The sequence below is a fragment of the Macrobrachium nipponense genome, chromosome 42 (assembly GCF_015104395.2).
Source record: "Macrobrachium nipponense isolate FS-2020 chromosome 42, ASM1510439v2, whole genome shotgun sequence".
NCBI lineage: Eukaryota > Metazoa > Arthropoda > Malacostraca > Decapoda > Palaemonidae > Macrobrachium > Macrobrachium nipponense.
In genome coordinates, this window is record NC_061103.1 from 53,013,272 (window position 1) to 53,032,084 (window position 18,813).

Sequence of the window (18,813 nt, forward strand, 5' to 3'; positions counted from 1 at the left end):
TTTTATTACTTCGTAAACTTAAAGATCTCGAAGCGATACGATGTATTAACTTCTTCCTCATCTCTTTCAGGAAATCGTCTGCAGGGTGCATATGGGACAAGCTGATAAGACCACAGCATCACCTCGTAATTCAACAAGTATCTGTGAACGAAGAACTGGACCTCAAGAAAGGCCTACATTTATTTTTATCAAGCAGAATGCAGTGCTTAATCTGTGTCAACAGTTGCCTATGGCCAGATGCAATGGTCCCACCAAACATTTCCTTACCAGTTAAACAAATAGTTATGTGGGCACAGTCTTGGCTACTCAAGATTCAAAAAGTTTATCATGCTAAGTACTTCAGTATATTTCAGGACAGCTGTTTCCATTTCTTACCAGTTTAAGATGACTAAGTGTTCCACCAGTTTCAGGATACGTACATAGCTTTTTAAAAATAAATTCCCTATATGTTTAATATTAACTATCAAATACGGTAGCTCTGTGTGTTCAGGATACATAGTTTGCTTTGATCAGGGATCAGTGTCGGTGTGATATCAGTCCAAAGTAGCTCAGTGTGTCTGGATACGTAGGTCATTCAATTTTCTTGTGAAAGTTTAGCAATGTGGCAACTTTTCACAGATACGGGCTTTTTTATTTTTTTTTTTACATAAGATTAATAATAGTTTCAAATTAAAAACATAAAAGATCTCAGGTTAGTTTCAGGATAATTAGCCTTTATGTTTGTTTATCTTAATGTATAACTGAAATATTAGTTCAATAGTTATGTCTTAAAATACCAAGTTTTCACATGAATTTCTCAGCAGTGTTAACATCTGCTGCCAAGGAGAGTAGTCATTCATTTCAGGTTGCATAGTTTTTATCTGTGTTCTCATTAGTTTACCCTCATTGATCAGGTAGTTACGGATGTTTCAGGCTCCATAATTTTAACCATAAATTTCTTGTTAGTGAAAAAGCAGCTATTAGGGCAGTCATGGCTACTTTGTGACTATTCTAATATCGAGAAGTCACATATGTTAAAGAATCGCTTCCATCAACTTTAGTTTAATTATACAGTCAAGTAATTGACTATTTCACAGAATAAACATCTTCGTCCTGTAGTGATTTGCACACTTGCCTAATGTACGAGGTCACTTGAGATTAATGGTAGGATATGATGGTTTATTTTAGTCATTTCTGAAGTCAACAAAACAAAAACTTTTATATAGCAAAAAAAGATCAATAGTTTGCAAATTTATTTTTTAGTCATTTCCTGAAGTTCAACAAAACTCATATATAGCAAAAAAGTTCAACAGTTGCAAACCATAGGTTTGACTGACTTAAAAGAATATCTTCGTGTTGGTCAGTATAGTTAGGGATAGCTGTGTAGAGTCAGACTTTTCAGGTATTGACCTTTATAGAATAGATAACATTTAAGGCTAATTATTCCTGATATATTTCCTCAGCAAAGCTTATTATAGATATTGCTAAACTAACTTCTATAGCAATAGGGACTTGGAATTAGGCTCCACTTATACATTTTTGAAAGTTTTGTCCCATAGTTGTTTCTTTAGTGATTTAGATCAGATTTTCCTTTGAGAAAATTGGGAATAGTCCGAGGTCTTGAGTTTATTGTAATGTTATGTAATTGTTGGTTCTTATACTTTGAAACTTTGGTTACTGAAAGGCTCTGCTGAATACAAGAGAAAGAGAACTTATCCTGAAGCACTGACATGATTGAAATGTTAAGACAGGAGATATTTCTGTTTTATCTAAAAAAAAAAAAAAAATATGTGAATTTTGTACAAAGCTTGCCATGACAATAATGCTTCCTGTTTAACATGAAACATACACCACTTAAAGGTTAATGGTGTAAATATTGGAGAGTACCTTATCAAGAGCACTATCATCATGGCATTTCTGTATATTTCAAGACACTGAGGCTGGCATTGGGAGGTTCCAAAGTAAGTCTTCTTTGAGGGCAATCTTGCATTGTTGTCAAAATGTATCATAGATAAATTATTAAATAAGCGATCTCTGAATTTCACTGTTACTTTAGGGACCATTTGCAATACTACTGTTAATGGTATTTTAAGTAAGTAAATGACTCTGTCGTACTGAATGCATTATTTGAGGATAGTTTGGTTTTCTGAAAGTATCTTAGGCAATGAATTCACTAGTACCGTAGAATCAAATTTGAAAGCGTTACCTTAAAATAAGGTTAGGTGTCTTTAGATGTATAAATTAAAGTCGATTCGAATGTATCTTGAAGGGGAGTAGTTTGACAATGCTATACTTGGCATACGAATGAACAAAAGCAGTCTCAGTTATGTGAAACAATTTTATTCAACCTGAGATACAATGATAGATAAACTTTTTTGAAAGGTTAAAATCACCTTCCCTGAGAACTAGTCATTTATTTTTCTCTAGGACACACTCAAGTATGTTCGAGGCATTTGGCACACAGGGTCAATTCCTTCCTTAGATTCATAGCTATTGGGATATTTGCTATTTAATCGATACAATTTTTAACTTTTGCGTTGCAAAGCAAACTCACCATCACTTTTTTTTTTTTTTTTCCCTCCTTGCAAGGTTTTCTCACAGAGGGAACACTGTAAATTGGAGTAGCTAGGTTAAAGAGGTTGAACAGCAAAATGGAAGTAACTAAAGGGGAAACTATCTAATAATCAGGGAGTTTTGTTACGTGTCGACTTGGCCTCAAGAATGGTTATCAGAAATTCAATCTTGAGAAAAGATTTAATTTCTGTCTTATGCTTAGGACCCAGATCAATTCTCAAATTGCCTGTAGTAGTTACATTGCAAGAGGGTTTTATGTCTTAAGTTGCTTGTGACTCTTAACAGAAATCATTGGAGAAATGCAATTATTTTAACTTATAGGTCTAGTTCAGTTTTTGTTTTAAAAAAAAAAAAAAAAAATAAAGTGCAACAGTGTCTTGACATAAGGAGATTTTTTGTTAAGGTATAATTGTTTTTTTTTTTTTTTTTTTTTTTTTTTGCAGAGTTTTCCCATGAGTTTATAGTGGAAGATTTAACCTGTTAATGTTAAAAATGTAACTGTTACTGTTAAAAAATTGAACTTGTTTAAAAATTTTAATTTTTTTTAAAAAATTTGGGAATATGGGAAAAATTATTGTCATACCAAATTTGTAAATTATTTTGTACAGAAAACTCTGTATTTCAGCTTCTTGCTCAGTACTCACCAAGTACTGTATAAAGCTTCATTTATCTAGGAGATATCCATTACCTCTGTTAGGTCCTAATGAACGAAATAAGATTAAAAGCTACTAGAAATAATCTTAGCCGAACCAGAAAAAGTCTGAATATAGGAAACCAGATATTGTTGTAAATTGATGTAACTTAGACTTAGCAGATTTGCAGCACAACTTGTAACCTGCTGAATTTCAATTTTCCACTTTTCATGCTGTACTAAACCCTTCACAATTTTGTTGACCAATTTCAGCATACTCCCCTCTCTCTCCCATGGTTTTTTTTTTTTAAGCTTAATTTCACAGTTTTCACACTTGAATTCCCGCTTAATATACGATACATACTTCCTAGGTGCTTTTTCAATTACTTCTAGGACACAGGGATTAAATACCTCAAAACACCTTTTCACATTTTCACACTTGAAAGCTCCTTTGATCACATTTAATTACTCACTCTAAACACACAACAAAAAACATTTATGTGTTAAATTTTTCCTAATCACAACCATTGCGATCTGATGAGGTATGAAAAAAAGGTAGTAGATCCTTTTGGGTGTGTAATATTTGTTTTATGTACCCTAAATTCAAGTGAATTCTGTTGTTTTTTTGCCATGTTTTTTAAATGAGATTAAGTTAGGAGTTCATATACACCTTAATATTAGAGAAGGGAAGCTTTTCTTAGCACTGTGTACGAAGTGAGAGTGAATTCAGCGTGTCTGCCAGATTAATATCAACCTAGAAACTTTAAAGTTTGAAGAAAGTTTTAAATTTTGGCTTTTTTTTCGTTTATGTGTATATATATATATATATATATATATATATATATATATATATATATATATATATATATATATATATATATATATATATAAAAAACTGTATGTACACAAAACTGGAAATATTTAAAATAAAGGCTCTGGGTGTCACCCCGAGAGTGTGGGGGGGGGGGGGGGGGCGGGAGCCGGGGGGAGGGGAGAGAAGAGCTCCCCTCAGCTGGAGGTAATGAAACCAGTCGGTTACCAACTTTGAAGTCGACCCTGAAAAGGGCTTATTATAATAATATAATAATTAAGTTTTCTAAACTGACGGTTGGCCAGTTGGGAAGAAGTCTCCAATATACTTCCTTCATGCTTTCCAATATGTTTGTCAGTTTTATATGCCACTACAGAAGATATGTGAGACCCCCAAATGTCAGAGAATGTTGTTGAGTACATTTAAGCCAAAGGTGGGAGAGAGAGCAAAGGCTTTATACCAGCAAGACGAGCCTAGAGTTATGTTCACTCTCATGGCTGTAGTTTCGTACTTATGCAAATGTTTCTGTTGATTTGTAGTGTTTTGTGAAAAATTGCGTGAGAACCTGTATTCTTAAACCACCAAAATTTCGTCCTGAAGTATACTGGCCCACCCACAAAAAATTTCCAAAGTCCAGTTCCTCTACGATGACTCTTAATGATATCTACCGGTGTAAATGTACATTTTGGCATTCTGTTTTCCGTTTCAGTTGAGATTTCTAGTTTTTAAAAGTTTCTCTAACATCTTATTAGAAAGCGAGTGTTTTTTAGTATAATTACACCTCATAGAAAACAGAACAAATAATTAAAGATGGTGACGAAGATAAATATATTTCTCGAACATATTAATAGCCATTTTGACATTGACTCAGTACCAGACAGAATCCTTGACTTTGAGACCCTGGGATATTATTTTACTTGTAAATTTTAATTGATAAGGCTATGAATAACTTGTAAGAAAATTTACGATTTTTATACTACATTTTGTCAATCCGTTTTCTGTTCTTCTAAGATTTCGCTTTAGATTTTCTCACACGTCTTGTTACAGAATTTGAGTATTGTTTTAAGTCTCATAGAAAACGGGGAACATTAAGTAAAAAAACTTTGGAATATGTATAATTTCTGTTATCATTAGGTTCTGTTATTTCAAATACCATTTCCTGGCCTAATTTATGCAAATTGGCCATTGTATAGGAAGGAAATTCCAACTTCTGAGCATTACTTACCAAGGTTAGAGAATTTGTCCTTTTTGCTGATTTAGAATTTGATGTGCCACTGCTAGTTCTGAATACTTTACAGGAAGTTACCCTACAAGGGTATCTTTTAAGTGTATTCAGTGTCATTTATATCCTCCAGATGTCTCAAAACATCTACGGTAGTTATTTAAACTCATTTGTAAAGAGAATATTGGATACAAGATTTTATTTTGCTGCTTTGTGGATATTTAGATGTACAACTGGTGTGTAACTTATACACTGTTCCAAATTGATCTTGGCAGGCTTGGCTGAGTCATGGTACCTTTGAGAAGTCCCTCAAACATCAACTGATTTTATAGATAATGTGCCTAATCTTGGGTAACTTAATACACTGGTCACGATGTATGCTAGAAATGTCTTTGATTTTATATTGATGTGCAACTTAACATTTCTAGATGTCAGTGCATTTGTGTAGAGGTTTTCCTAGTGTTGAGACAGTAATGTCATTCAGGAGGTTTGCTGATTTATAATTTAGGATTAAACAAGTCCTTTTTTATGATGTTGGTATGTGGTTTAATCCTTACTCATGATGCCTTAGGATTCAAAGTGTTATTCCTCGAGAGTCTTAAGTTTTGGAATAATTGAAGGATCGCAGGTTTTCATAGTTTTAGACATGAGCAAATTCATTCCTGCTCTCTGCTGACGTCTCCTGAATATCTGGTGTAACAGTTTTACTCTCTCTCTCTCTCTCGTGTATACCTCTATCTCTCTCATGAAAGGTAGGAGAGTTGGAGATAATGTTAAAAAATGCATAACTCTTTTGCTTGAATTTATGCTTCTCTCTGCAACAAATTTCAATGATTGAACTCTCTCTCTCTCTCTCTGAGGATTCACCATACTGGTATCGTTCGAATGCCTGATACGACGAAGTTTAAAAAACAGGATATGTTTGCTGGTGCTCGAAACAAGTCCTGGATTCAGGAAAAATTATACCGATTCAAGATTGATAATAGGATGCAGGGGGCCTTTGCTCCTGGTACATTTTGTTTAGAGAGAGTCTTGGTTTATGATAGTTTTGGTTTCTAGAAAATCTATTGTGTTAGTTTGTGATAGTTTCGGTTTTTGGAAAGTCTTAGTCAGTGATGCTTTCATATTCCACTGTCCGAAGGTTTGGCAAGTTTCTTTAAAAGTTATGCATTCTCGAAGTTTGTTATGACCCGTTTGCCAGTAGGAAGTTCTTATTTGTGTGATACTTTCACCTTAAGAAAGTCAGTCTCTGAAAATTAGTCCAAAAAAGTCTGATTCTTCATGATAATCTACTCTCAGAAAGACTGCTTTTCATATTTTTTGCATTCAGGTGGTCTTTTGGTTTGTGATACTTTTAAGTTTAAGTTGTACATAGTAGTAATTTGTGAGTCTCTAAAGTAAGTCTGTCAGCTGTGACATATTTCTGTTTCAAATGTCTGTGTTGCATTTTACCTTAATCCAGGCTGTTAGTCTGTGGGTTTTTTTCGTTCAGGAAGTCTGTTAACTTTTGTGGTTTTAGACTCGCAGAATCTGTTAACTTTAATTCTATGGCTTTCAAGATGTCTTGGTTTGTGGGTTTTTGCCTAAAAGCTCTGTTATATATTCTGTTCCTTTGTGATTCTGATTAGTAGTCTGTTAGTTACTATTGTTTTCTTATCTAAGAAGTCTTGCTAGACTGCATCATCTCAGGCAGAAAGTCTGTTAGTTTGGGTTTGCATATCTAGAAACTTTGGTATTTATGTGACTCTCTATGACAAGAACGTTTTTTCGAGTGTGTCTGGGCTATAAAGTCTGTTATTTTGTCTTGGAGTTCTTTCCTAGAAAGCCTGTACCAAGAAGCATGCATTCTGGTTTGGGAAATTGGGGAATCTATTAGTGTGAGAGTTGTTCTTAACTTCATTAGTTAAGTGCTTAAAATGTCTAATCATACCTTTGAATTTCATGCTCGGAGTTTTGGCTCCAAAAAGTGGGCCATTTCGAAAGAGTTTTATACCTACCAAGAGTATATTGTTTGGTAGATGTATTTCCTACTATGAGATTCAGGGCCTCTGTAACACGGTTTTTTCGCAATAACTTTTTATCTATGCATTTCATAAATATAACGCTTATTCAGAATACATATTATATCAGCACATAAATTTTGAGTGTATTCTGCACTACGTAGGTTGAATAAATTTGGTACTTATAATGTAAAAGTGACCTTTTTTGAAGACGGGCCAACTTACTCAGAGAAAAGGTTTCGAAGGCACTCATTACGTAACTTATGACATCATATCTTCCCTCTTTCTCGATGGATGATTGGCTATACGTAACGAAGGCTAAACCTCTGGCAACAATGACATACAAATTTAAATACAAGCAAAGCAGTACACCTTTATGAACTCTGGAACCTCTCCACTGATAATTGTCATAATGAACAAACCAACAAAATATGTTAATAAATAAAATACAAAAACACTTCGATTATTAGTCTAACTCCCAAAATAAGTTTCCAAAGAAATTACAGTCTACTTTATAGGTCACAATCAGACTGACAAGATGTAGGGAATAGTTGGTAATTACCAAAAACATAGTAGAACAAGCTTGATTGATAACTGCTATATCCAATGTCAAGCAACTTTTATTTATTGCTATCTACCTATTTACTGAAAAAAAAATAGCCGGTACCGTAATATTGGGCTTTGACGTTTAAACCTTCACCAATAATTATCGTCAGAATGGTGACTTCATGAGGTTCCCCACCCACTTTGCCTCGTTATAATTCAGGGATAACACTGAAGGCTAACCATTATGGGCATTGTTGGATTAGAAAAATTTAAAATTTAACTTCTGGCTATAAAAACTAATTTCTCGAGTAGTTGTAAGAAGTGCTAAATGATCCTCAAGGATCCCAGCAGTTGGTCTAAACGTTTAATTCATGTATATTACTGCTATACTGTTGCGGCACTACTGCTACAGTAGTATTACTACGCTAGCACTGATACCCCACCCACATCTATGTATCGTTCCGCCATTCATAAAGTCTTTGGGTTTCAGAGCCGATGGAATTTCTGTCTGGTGGATGGGCGGGGCAACATTTCGTCAAAAGGTGTGTTGACCTTGCTTACGTAATGAATGTTTTTCGACTCTTGGCTCGTAATCATTGGCCATGGCGTCGGCTAGATCATTTTTACTCTATAAAAATTAAAACTATCGGGTGTAAGTTATTGATAATGCTGACAAAATTTGTGTGTGGTTGTAAAATATACATATGTCAACTTTCAGCTACATCCGATGCTTTGACAAGGAGCAAAGTCTAAAAACCCTGAATCTCATAGTAAATGTTTGTATATCTTTGGAGGAGGCCCTTACTTTTAACCTACGAATTTGGGGGGGTTTTGATGGGAAAATGTGTTAATTGCAGGTGATTTCTGTTCACTTGAGTTGGTTGTTGAAAAGTTTTGGTGCCTAGAAAGGGTTTAGTTTGATATTTATTTTTTCAATCTTTTTTTTTGCCTAGAATCAGTTTGTTTGGGTATTTTTTTTTCTTTTTTTTGAGAGGAAAGTCTGGTGATTCAAGAGAGGTTTTTGTTGTGGCTGGAAATTATCAGATTGTGATTTTTTTTTTTTTTTTTTTAGCCTAAAAAAATCTGTTGGCCTGCAAGTTATTTTCCTGTTGAAGTTTTCGATTATTGGCCTAAAAAGTTTGTGTGGAAGTTTGTGAGGGAAAAATTTTGTTTTTGATCACCAAACCGAGCCTTATTGAGAGTTGCGGTCTGAAATCGCCAATGTGTGACCCAGCTTTTACACCCAAGAAACAACACCCCACAGAAAGAGATCTTAGGCCAATAACATTAACAAGTGTATCATATAGAATTCTCATGGGGATCTTCGAAATAAAATAGAAAAGCACATCAGAAATATAGGGAAAACAAATGAACTGCAACCAGGCTTTACTACACAAAGAAGAGGATTCGATCATTTATATATCTTAGAATACTGTATAAAAGAAATGCACGGACGAAAGGACTCATTAGTGTCAGTAGACTTCCAAAAAAGCATTTGACTCTTTAATAGAAAAACGATCAAACAGGCATTGATGGCTAATAAACTTTTATTTACAGATCTGCTGAAAATAGGAAAGAATGTGTCCCGAATTATTCTTAAACGTTCTAAAAAGGTTCTGGCCGGTTGGTATGGCCGTAGACTCACCAGAAGGGCCAGAGCTTCCAGCCCGTTGCAAGGACAGCTCGATGAAAAATCACTGAATTTTGAGTATTTTATTAAAAAAATAATTTCAATTTAATTATTTACATAATCACAAAGTGACTCTTGAACAATGGGGACCGATAACCCCTTACTTTACACAAGAAATTCTGAGTGGCCACGCGACCATGAGAAACTGCAAAATCTAACAAAATACAAGACAAAACACGATCAATAATGCGCCAACACATTACCAAAGGTCTGTCACACAACCGCAAATATTAAACGGTACACTAGAGCCGATAATGGCAAAGATACTGAACGATCACTTACTGAATCATAACATGGTCACAGAAGTCGGTCGCAACTCCCTCGTGGAATAGATCACTGGAGCCTCCCTCTGCCCGATGACGATGATATACAGTGGAAAGACTAGAAGTAAGAGAGGACGATTGAGTTGTTGTTGAGTGGAGTACATGAGTGGAGAAGTGGGATTAAACGAACATGACAAAGGAGGAAAAAAAACAAAGCCGTTTCAAAAGCAAATCAACCCACTATTACTAATACTACATCGGGGCATCGGCCAGAGTAGTACTTATCACCATTCATCCTAATTATCTCTGAATTAAATCAATTATCTATACTTTTAATTTTTCCAATGATTATATCTAATTTTCCCCTTTTCATCAATTAGGTTTGAATCAAAACATCACAATTTCAAATAGGAGCCTCGAACGAGAATTCCTCAGGAGACGACGCCCAAAACTTAAACAAACCTCCATTACCTGACTCCATTATTTGCCCTAATAGTTGCCATTAAATGATCCTGTTTATTGGCAAATTATATGAATTTTTGATTATATTCCCGCTGATTCCTTACAATTATCCACCATTTGACTTGTTATCATTAATGAAAACAACTGAAACCACTTCTCAACCAGAACTACAAACACAAATACTGTCAAATAGAAGACGCTCAAAATGTAAACACCGACGCCATTGATTTCGTCAGCAGCGTAACTTTTATTCAAACGTCTTTTCGTATTCTATAATAAGTGCCGTCTTCATAATCGAGACCATTTATAATTAATCGAAATCATTGATAAATGACCAATATAACCGATAATTAGTGTAATAACGTGGGGTGAAAAGGACCGTGAGAGTCAGGAATGAAGAGTGCTGGTGGTGTCTTGGGCTTGGAGCACTCAATCAATCAATCAATCAGTCATTAAGTAAGTACCTATGGGATGGACGACCTTCGCTTTGGTGAGTTATAGGTGTTTATAGGTTGTGTCATTAACTTCTAGAGTCATGTTATTACTCCTAGGTTACCCTATAGACCTTATTAGGGGGAAAAACCAGCGACTACCAACCCTTATCACGGTGGACAGGTCTTATTCACTCGATATTTAAATGGTGAAATAAGAATACAATTACAACTCCAAGCATACCATTCAAAAGATTGAAGTTTCTTCAACATAATGTGATATATGAATGCCCCATACGAACTAAAATAAGCATGTGACGCTCTTCGTAAAATATGTTTTCAAGGCAGTTTTGAAATCCAATATGGCGGCTACCGTGGGATGTACAGGTTCTGATCAGTGACGAAAATCATCTTTCCCAGCCTTCCCAGCAATCATTTGAACAATGTTTGCGTATGTATGTAACGTTTATTGATCTTACTCAATATTGCAGTTGTAATCAGCACAATAAAACAACATTTTGTTGCCCATATTACTGAAAGTATGAAACTTTTTATTCCCGTGGTCATGGTTTGAACTGAATTCATTCTTACCTTGTAATCGGTGGTTTTTATCCTTACTGTCATCACAACTGAAACTCCACAGTGCTTATTTGATTGTTATTATACACATTTTGGTCTCAATTCACTCCACATTGCACTTTCAACAAGTTGCTGTTCCTGGTTCCTAAGCGCGCGCACCACAAACACAGTTACGAACAGCAGACGACGAAACTGCAAAGTTTTATTCCCTAAATTGTTTACTTTACTCGTTATTTAGTTCAAATTTACTTTGTTATTTGAAAATTTTAATTTAATTCATGTATATTATCCCTTTTTTGCAACCAAATTACCCCAAAAAATTACAGATATTTCTAAAGTAGATACAATCAAATGTTTCTAACGTTTTCGTACTTCTGGCTGCTGAAAACCATAGAGGAACGACTACCGATAAGTGGATTATATACATATTTTTTTTTTTGCTTTTTTGATTTTGCTATCACTTTTCATTGATTTCAGTCTATATTAGTATTTTGAATTTCTTTAATAACCGTATGCCAGAAATAAATTAATGTTTCCATGCTAAGAATGGCAAAATCATCGTTGCCACATTAGTGGAGGCTTCACACATACGCCGATTCATTATTATAAACTGTTTCCATGAATTCTAGTTGTCATAGTAATGCAATAATGATAAAATTGCTTTAATATTAATCGTATAGGTATATACTTCGAATATATAGCCTAAGTTTCACCAATTTCAACGTTTTGTGTGTAGTCTTATACCCAGTTTGGAGGGTCAACACATACCGAATGGCAACAGAGAGAGAGAGAGAGAGAGAAAGGAAGGCGAAGGAACGAAGAAGGATAGGGGTGGCAGTGGAGGGGGGGGAGGGTAGGTGGAGCTTTTTACGCGTATTCATATCCATTTCTGGTTAATGGAGTTTTTGTCTCTTGGTACAAGGACAAGTGTCGTTATTCTTTATGATTAGTGATTCACGATACCCTTATAAATTACGGCACTGGGTGTAATGCCACTATTGCAAAAATCTCATTCTGATTAAGAGTGCTTGCACTGTTTTCTAAACCCATAGTAGGTATCGCCTAGCTTTGTCAATCAAGTTTTTGTAATCAAGTATTTTTTTACAAGCTAGATTCTATATAAATTTGTATTTTTCTTTTTCTCAATCAAAAACATATTGCCCCTCAATGCTAAAACTTTCCTCTTTTAACGACTTTCTGGTCATTGCAAATTAAGGCCCCATAAATTTCTTATGGTGCGAAAAACATAGGCCCAGGGACCTGAAACGATTGGCGTCACACTACGGCAATAATCTGGCAGTAAAAAACATCTTCATATATCAAAAATAAAAAAAAAGTAAATAATAAAAAGATATATATGCGCATTACGATTATACCAAGAGCTGATAATCTGCAGGAATAACTGGTAAACTGTTCTGCAAGAAAAGTTGAGTAAAGCAATTATTAACAATAGGTACGAAAGTCAAGAGTCGTGACGTCATAATACAGGACTTAAAAGAACGTTCTAATTCCAAAAAATAATTACTTAAATTTGAGTCAGAATCGAGTTACTTTTTCAATAACGAATATTTTTGTTCATGAAAACTTACCTGTCAGATATATATAGCTGTATTCTCTGAAGTCCGACAGAATTTCTAAAACTTACGCCACACCGTAGTGGGAGTTAGGGTGGTTAGTACCCATTCCCGCCGCTGGGAGGCGGGTATCAGGAACCATTCCCATTTCTATCAGATTTCTTCTGTCGCCGGTTGTCGTAAACATCTGTTTACACACCTCCGCCTCAGGATTTTGGAAAACTTTTCATAATTGCTTGAGTATCCTCTTGACTTTTTGGTGTTTTTTTTTTTTTGATTGGATCGATAGCTTGGCATACGTGATTTGGACTGTTTTTTTGATGCTTAGATTGGACTTAGGATTTTTCCCTTAAATATGTCTGGATGTAGTTCGGCTAGCGCCAGGGCGGGTTGTGTTCGAAAGTGGAATGCAAGGTTAGGCTTCCTAAAGCCTTGGTTGATCCTCACACATTGTGTAAAGGGTGTAGGGGGGCAAGAGTGTAGATTTGATTTGCGCTGTAATGAGTGTGAAAGCTTAGATGATTTGCAATGGAAGACGTATGAATCCTACGTTAAGAAGTTAGAACGTGATAGGATTAGGAGGTCTTCCTCCAGGAGTAAGTCGGGTAGCAGACAGGGTATTAATGTATCCCCTTCTAACCCCTCCTTTAGATTTTGGTGTCTCCTAACCCTGTAGTGTTGCCTTCGGGCCCTCAAGTTGGTGTCTGCGGAGGGTAATGCCCTTTCGCTTATTCTGGATTCTATTGAAGACGCTTGAATCTAAAGTGCTTGCCCTTAAGAAAACAGGCAAAATAAGTGCAGTGATAGTGCCCCCTAGTGAAGTGGAGGGGGGGACGTCAGATCGGCCCTATAGCGCCTCTAGGCTGGGACCTCTGCGGACTCCCAGGACTCAGGGAGAGGGCATGTCGAAGGCCAAGGAGGGTTACGGGGAACCCCCCACCGATCTGGCGTCCCTTCAGCAGTTCCTGTGGACGCTCCCAGGCTGCTAAGGAGCGTGCTCGAGCACACGTAATCCTGAAGGATTGTTTCTCGTCTTCCGACGCGTCCTCCCCGCGCAAGGGGTGGGAATCTCGTTCGGATTCGCGACCTTTTGAAGAGGACTCTTCAAGAGCTGGACGCTTCACGTCATGTTTGTCTGAGTGGCATTCTTCTCCGGAAAGCGTAGCTTTTCCGCCCCAGAAGAAGTCTAGGACGTCATCCGACGATGACGCCCTCGAGCGCCCAGTCGCTCTAGAGCCAAGGCTGTTCCTGGGAGAAGGAAGAAGGCTGTCCCCTCGCCCTTCCTCCTTCTCACAAGCGCAGCTCGTCTCCGCGTAAGGAGACATCTCAGACGGAGATCATCATTGCGATGCAGCGGCAACTGGACGCTTTACTGAAGCAGAAGGAGACGGTTCTCGTCGAAGGAAAGACGATAGACTGCCTATCAAGAGAACTAAGCAGTCTTCTCCAAGGTGGCTCCTTTTTCGTCCCCGTCTTCTGATTTTTCGCCCTCTAGACGTCGTTTTGCTACCCCAGGGTTCGTCTAGAGGTGACGTTAGACGCCAGGTTAGAGAGAGTTCTCTGCATGCCTCTCTCTTCCCGTAGAGAGGACGCTCGTGGCGTTCCGACTTCGACGCTTCTGCTGACGACGATTTGGTAACTGTCGAACGGATCTTCTTTGCGTTCTGCCCCTCTTCGACATGGCAGTGTTGACGTCAACGTTACGTAGTCGGGCAGTGGATCAAGTTTCTTCGCTGGACGTTCGTAAGGACGCTTCGCGGGACGGTAGAAGAGTCTCTTTGATGGACGCTCCGTTGGACGCTTCGCTGGACGCTCCGTTGGACGCTGATTTGGACGCTCGAGAGAACGCTACGTTGGACGCTCAGATGGACGCTCGTAGACGTTCTAGTAAGACCTCTGTGGACGCGAATGTGGAAGTTCGCTGTCACTCGGATGTGGTTCCCGAGACTTTGGCACGTTCGCCTCTAAAGGTGATTCCTGATCCTGTTACTGTTAAGGATCCGTTACCCTCGTCTTCTCTTCATCGTTCAGATAGGAGACTTGGAGCTAAAGGACTTCTGCCTCTTCCTTCGGGACTTGCACTCGGGTAGGGAAGAAGGAGAACTTAGCGGTTCTTCGAAGGAAGATGTGATGATGAACAACCTGCTACGTCTGCCTCGTCAGATTATCAAGTTTTGGCACGACTACTTTCGTGATTCGTTTGGCGATACGTTTTCAGCCTGCTGCTCCTCCTCCTTCCTCCTCCTTCTCAGTTTTCGTCGTCGAAGACAAGCAAGTCTCCAGGTTTCGTGAAGATGAAGACGTCGTTATCGACGAGAAGAGCTCTCCGGAAGGTTAACGCCTGGATGGAGTTCTAGGGAAAGCAAAAGAAGAACTACTTTCGCCCCCTGCCTCCGTCTAGACTTAGCGGTAAGGCCAGGGATGTGGTATGAGACAGGCGAGGAAGTTAGGATTGAAGGTTCCTACGTCTGCTCAAGGTGATTTCGCCAGCGTGGTGGATGCTCAAGGAGGGCCCTTTTAGCTTCGGCTAAAGTTTCTTGGACGACTTCCGAACTGGACCATCTTTTGAAGGGACTATTTAGGTCCTTAGAAGTATTTCACCTTTTTTTAGACTGGTGTCTTGGAGCCTTAGACAACCAATCTCGTAAGCCAGACTCGATCAGCTTGGGGGAGCTGTCCAGTGTATTGTCATGCATGGACAAGGCCGTCAGGGATGGCTCAGAGGAGTTAGACCTATCATTTTTCAGCAGCACGGGGGTTCTTAACGGAAAAAGGGGCTCGCTTTATTTGGCAAACGTTCGCGGCTAAGTCTGTCTCTCCCGCACAGAGGACAGAACTTTTGTATGCTCCCTTCTCGAGTCATCTCTTCCCCCAAAGCTATGGTGAAGGATCTTGGCAGTGAGTCTGCAAGGAGGAAAGCCACACAAGACCTGTTGGCTCAGTCTTCGAGACGTCCGGCTGGCCCTTCAACGTCGTCAGGAACGCAACAGTTTAGAAAGCAGAAGCCCTTTCGTGGAGGGACTTCCGCTAGATCGTCTCCTCGAGGAAGAAGCCTTCCTAGAGGTAGAGCCCCTTCCAAGTCTAGGGGTAAGAAGTGAGAGATCGTTGCCTTCAGTCACCGGTAGGAGCCAGGCTGCAGTTGTTTGCAGAAGCCTGGAGAGTAAGAGAGGCAGACACCTGGTCTCTCGACGTCATAGAGAAGGGTTACAAGATCCCTTTCATGAAAGCCAGCCCCTCGTTGACTTCCACTCCCAGGGACTTGACCCCATCGTATCCGCTTAACAAAGCGAAAGATACTTTTCGACCTGCTCGAGCAGATGCTCGAGAAACGAGCAGTGGAACAGGTTTTTTATTTTTAGACCTGGCAAACGCCAGGATTTTACAACAGGTTGTTTCTTGTACCGAAACAATCGGGAGGGTGGCGTCCCGTCTTGGATGTAAGTCGTCTAAACCTCTTTATAGAGAAGCAGAGGTTCAAGATGGAGACACCTCAGTCAGTTCTGGGGGCTTAAGACCTGGAGATTGGATGGTATCACTCGACCTCCAGGACGCCTACTTTCACGTCCAGATACATCCCCAATCGATGAAGTACCTTCGGTTCGTATTGAAAGGGAAGGTCTTTCAATTCAGGGCTCTTTGTTTCGGACTGAGTACGGCCCCTTTTATCTTCACCATCTTAATGAAGAACGTGGCGAGGTGGCTCCATCTTTCCAACATCAGAATCTCCGCTCTATCTGGACGACTGGCTCATACGAGCCTCCTCGCAGACCCGTGCCGTGAGGACTTGCAGACGACTCTGTCTTTAGCTGCCGTCCCTGGGACTTCTGGTGAACTTCGAAAAGTCACATCTGACCCAACACAGTCCATCGTGTATCTGGGGATTCAGATGGATTCAGTGGGCTTTTCGGGCTTTTTCCGTCCCAGGAACGTCAGCAAACAAGGCATAGAAAAAGTGTCGGCCTTTCTAGGGAAGGATTCATGCTCGGTGAGGGATGGATGAGTCTGCTGGGGGACCATTTCCTCGCTGGAGAAGTTTGTTTCCCTGGGGAGGCTACATCTCCGACCTCTTCAGTTCTTTCTGTCGGACAGCTGGACAGAAAAGGACAACTTCGACATGAAGTTAAACATCTCGGAAGAGGTGAAGAAGCCATCTAAGATGGTGGCTCGATCCGTGGAAGCTGTCAGAGGGCATATCCCTCAAGCTTCAGAACCCCGATCTAGTGTTGTTCTCCGACGCGTCAATCCACGGGGCGAGGCAACTCTAGGGGGGGAGGAGAAGTGTCAGGTACCTGGAGAGGGGAACAGGTTAACCTGGCATATCAACTTCAAAGAGCTGGCAGCGGTTCAATTAGCGCTCCATTTCTTCCAGAAAACAAAGTTCTCCGTCGTGTAGTTCAAGTCAACTCGGGACAACACACAAGCCCGCTGGGCATACTTGAAGAAACAAGGAGGAAAACAAACACACTCTCGCTCCCTGTTTTTCTCTAGCGAAAGAGATCTACTTTGGGCGAAGGAGAGAGAAGTCACAATATTGACAAGATTCATTGTCCGGAGTCGAGAACGTCCGGGCAGATCTCCTCAGTCGACAAGGACAGTTATTGCCGACAGAGTGGACTCTCAATCAAGAAGTATGCCAGGAACTGTGGGCCGGGGTCTTTGGGGATGCCCCTTAGTGGACACTTTTCGCAAACATCAAGGACGGCGAGACTTCCTCTGTATTGCTCCCCGGTTCTCGATCCGGGAGCAGTAGCAGTAGACGCCCTTCTATGGGATGGACGGGCCTGGATCTCTACGCTTTTCCCCCCTTCAAGATCCTGGGGGAGGTGATGAGAAAATTTGCAGCATCGGAGGGGACGAGGTTGACCTTAATCGCCCCCTTTTGGCCCGCAGCGATCTGGTTCACAGAGGTGATGTTCTACTAGTAGATTATCCGAGATCTCTTCCGTTAAGGAGAGATCTACTCAGACAGCCCCACTTCTTCGACGAGGTACCACAAAAACCTCTCCGCTCCTTGAGTCTGACTGCGTTCAGACTATCCAAAAGTTGGCCAGAGCGAGGAGGTTTTTCGAAATCAGTGGCTAAATAAAGCTATCGCCACCGCGAGGAGACCATCATCAATCGCGGTTTACCAATCGAAGTGGCAGCCTTTAGAAGTTGGTGTAAGAGAAAAGGAGTTTCCTCTACCACTACCTCTGTGAGCCAGATCGCCGACTTCTTGCTTTATCTGAAACAAGATCTAAAGTTGGCAGTGTCAACTATTAAAGGCTACAGAAGCGTTCTATCTGTAGTTTTTCGCCATAGAGGTCTTGACCTCGCTAACAATAACGGATCTCCATGATCTATTGAGATCTTTCGAGACACGACCAAGGTACCACTACCGAAGCTACCTCGTGGAAACCTGGATGTGGTCCTCAAATATTATCTCAATCGTTTTGAACCTCTTTCCTCTTCGTCTCTACGAGATTTGACGAAGAAGAAAACTGTATTCCTAACTGCTCTGGCGACGGCGAGGAGAGTTAGCGAAATACAGGCTATCAGCAAACACGTCGGTTTCAAAGGGCATAATGCAGTCTGCTCTTTTGAGTATGTCGTTTCTGGCCAAAAAAACGAAAAACTTCCACCAATCCGTGGCCTAAGAACATTCGAGATCAAGGGTATGGCAGAGATCATTGGTCAAGAACCAGAAAGAGTCCTTGTGTCCTGTTAGGGCTCTTAGAGAGTATATTCGTAGAACGAAGATTGCCGAGGTTCTGCGGAGAACTTAATTTTTTTTTTTTGGTGTTCAGGTTTCAAGAGACCAAAACATGCCCATGTCCAGAATGCACTGGCATTCTTTTAACGAAACACCATTAAGAGGCGCACGCTTCTTGCAAAGATAGCGACTTGAAGATACTAAAAGTTAACGCGCCACGAAGTAAGGGCTATTTCGACCTCAATAGCCTTTCAGAAAACATGGCTCTTAAAGACATTTTAAGTGCTACTTTTTGGAGGAGTAACTCAGTGTTCGCCTCGCACTACCTACGGGAGGTGAGAACGGACCTATGAAAGCTG

At 39.6% G+C, this 18,813-nt stretch overlaps 1 pseudogene; it reads left to right on the plus strand.

The window, feature by feature from the left end:
• The first annotated feature begins 10,400 nt into the window (after positions 1-10,400).
• The window catches only part of LOC135213214 (gastrula zinc finger protein XlCGF8.2DB-like), a 68,326-nt pseudogene continuing 59,913 nt past the window's right edge, over positions 10,401-18,813 (plus strand).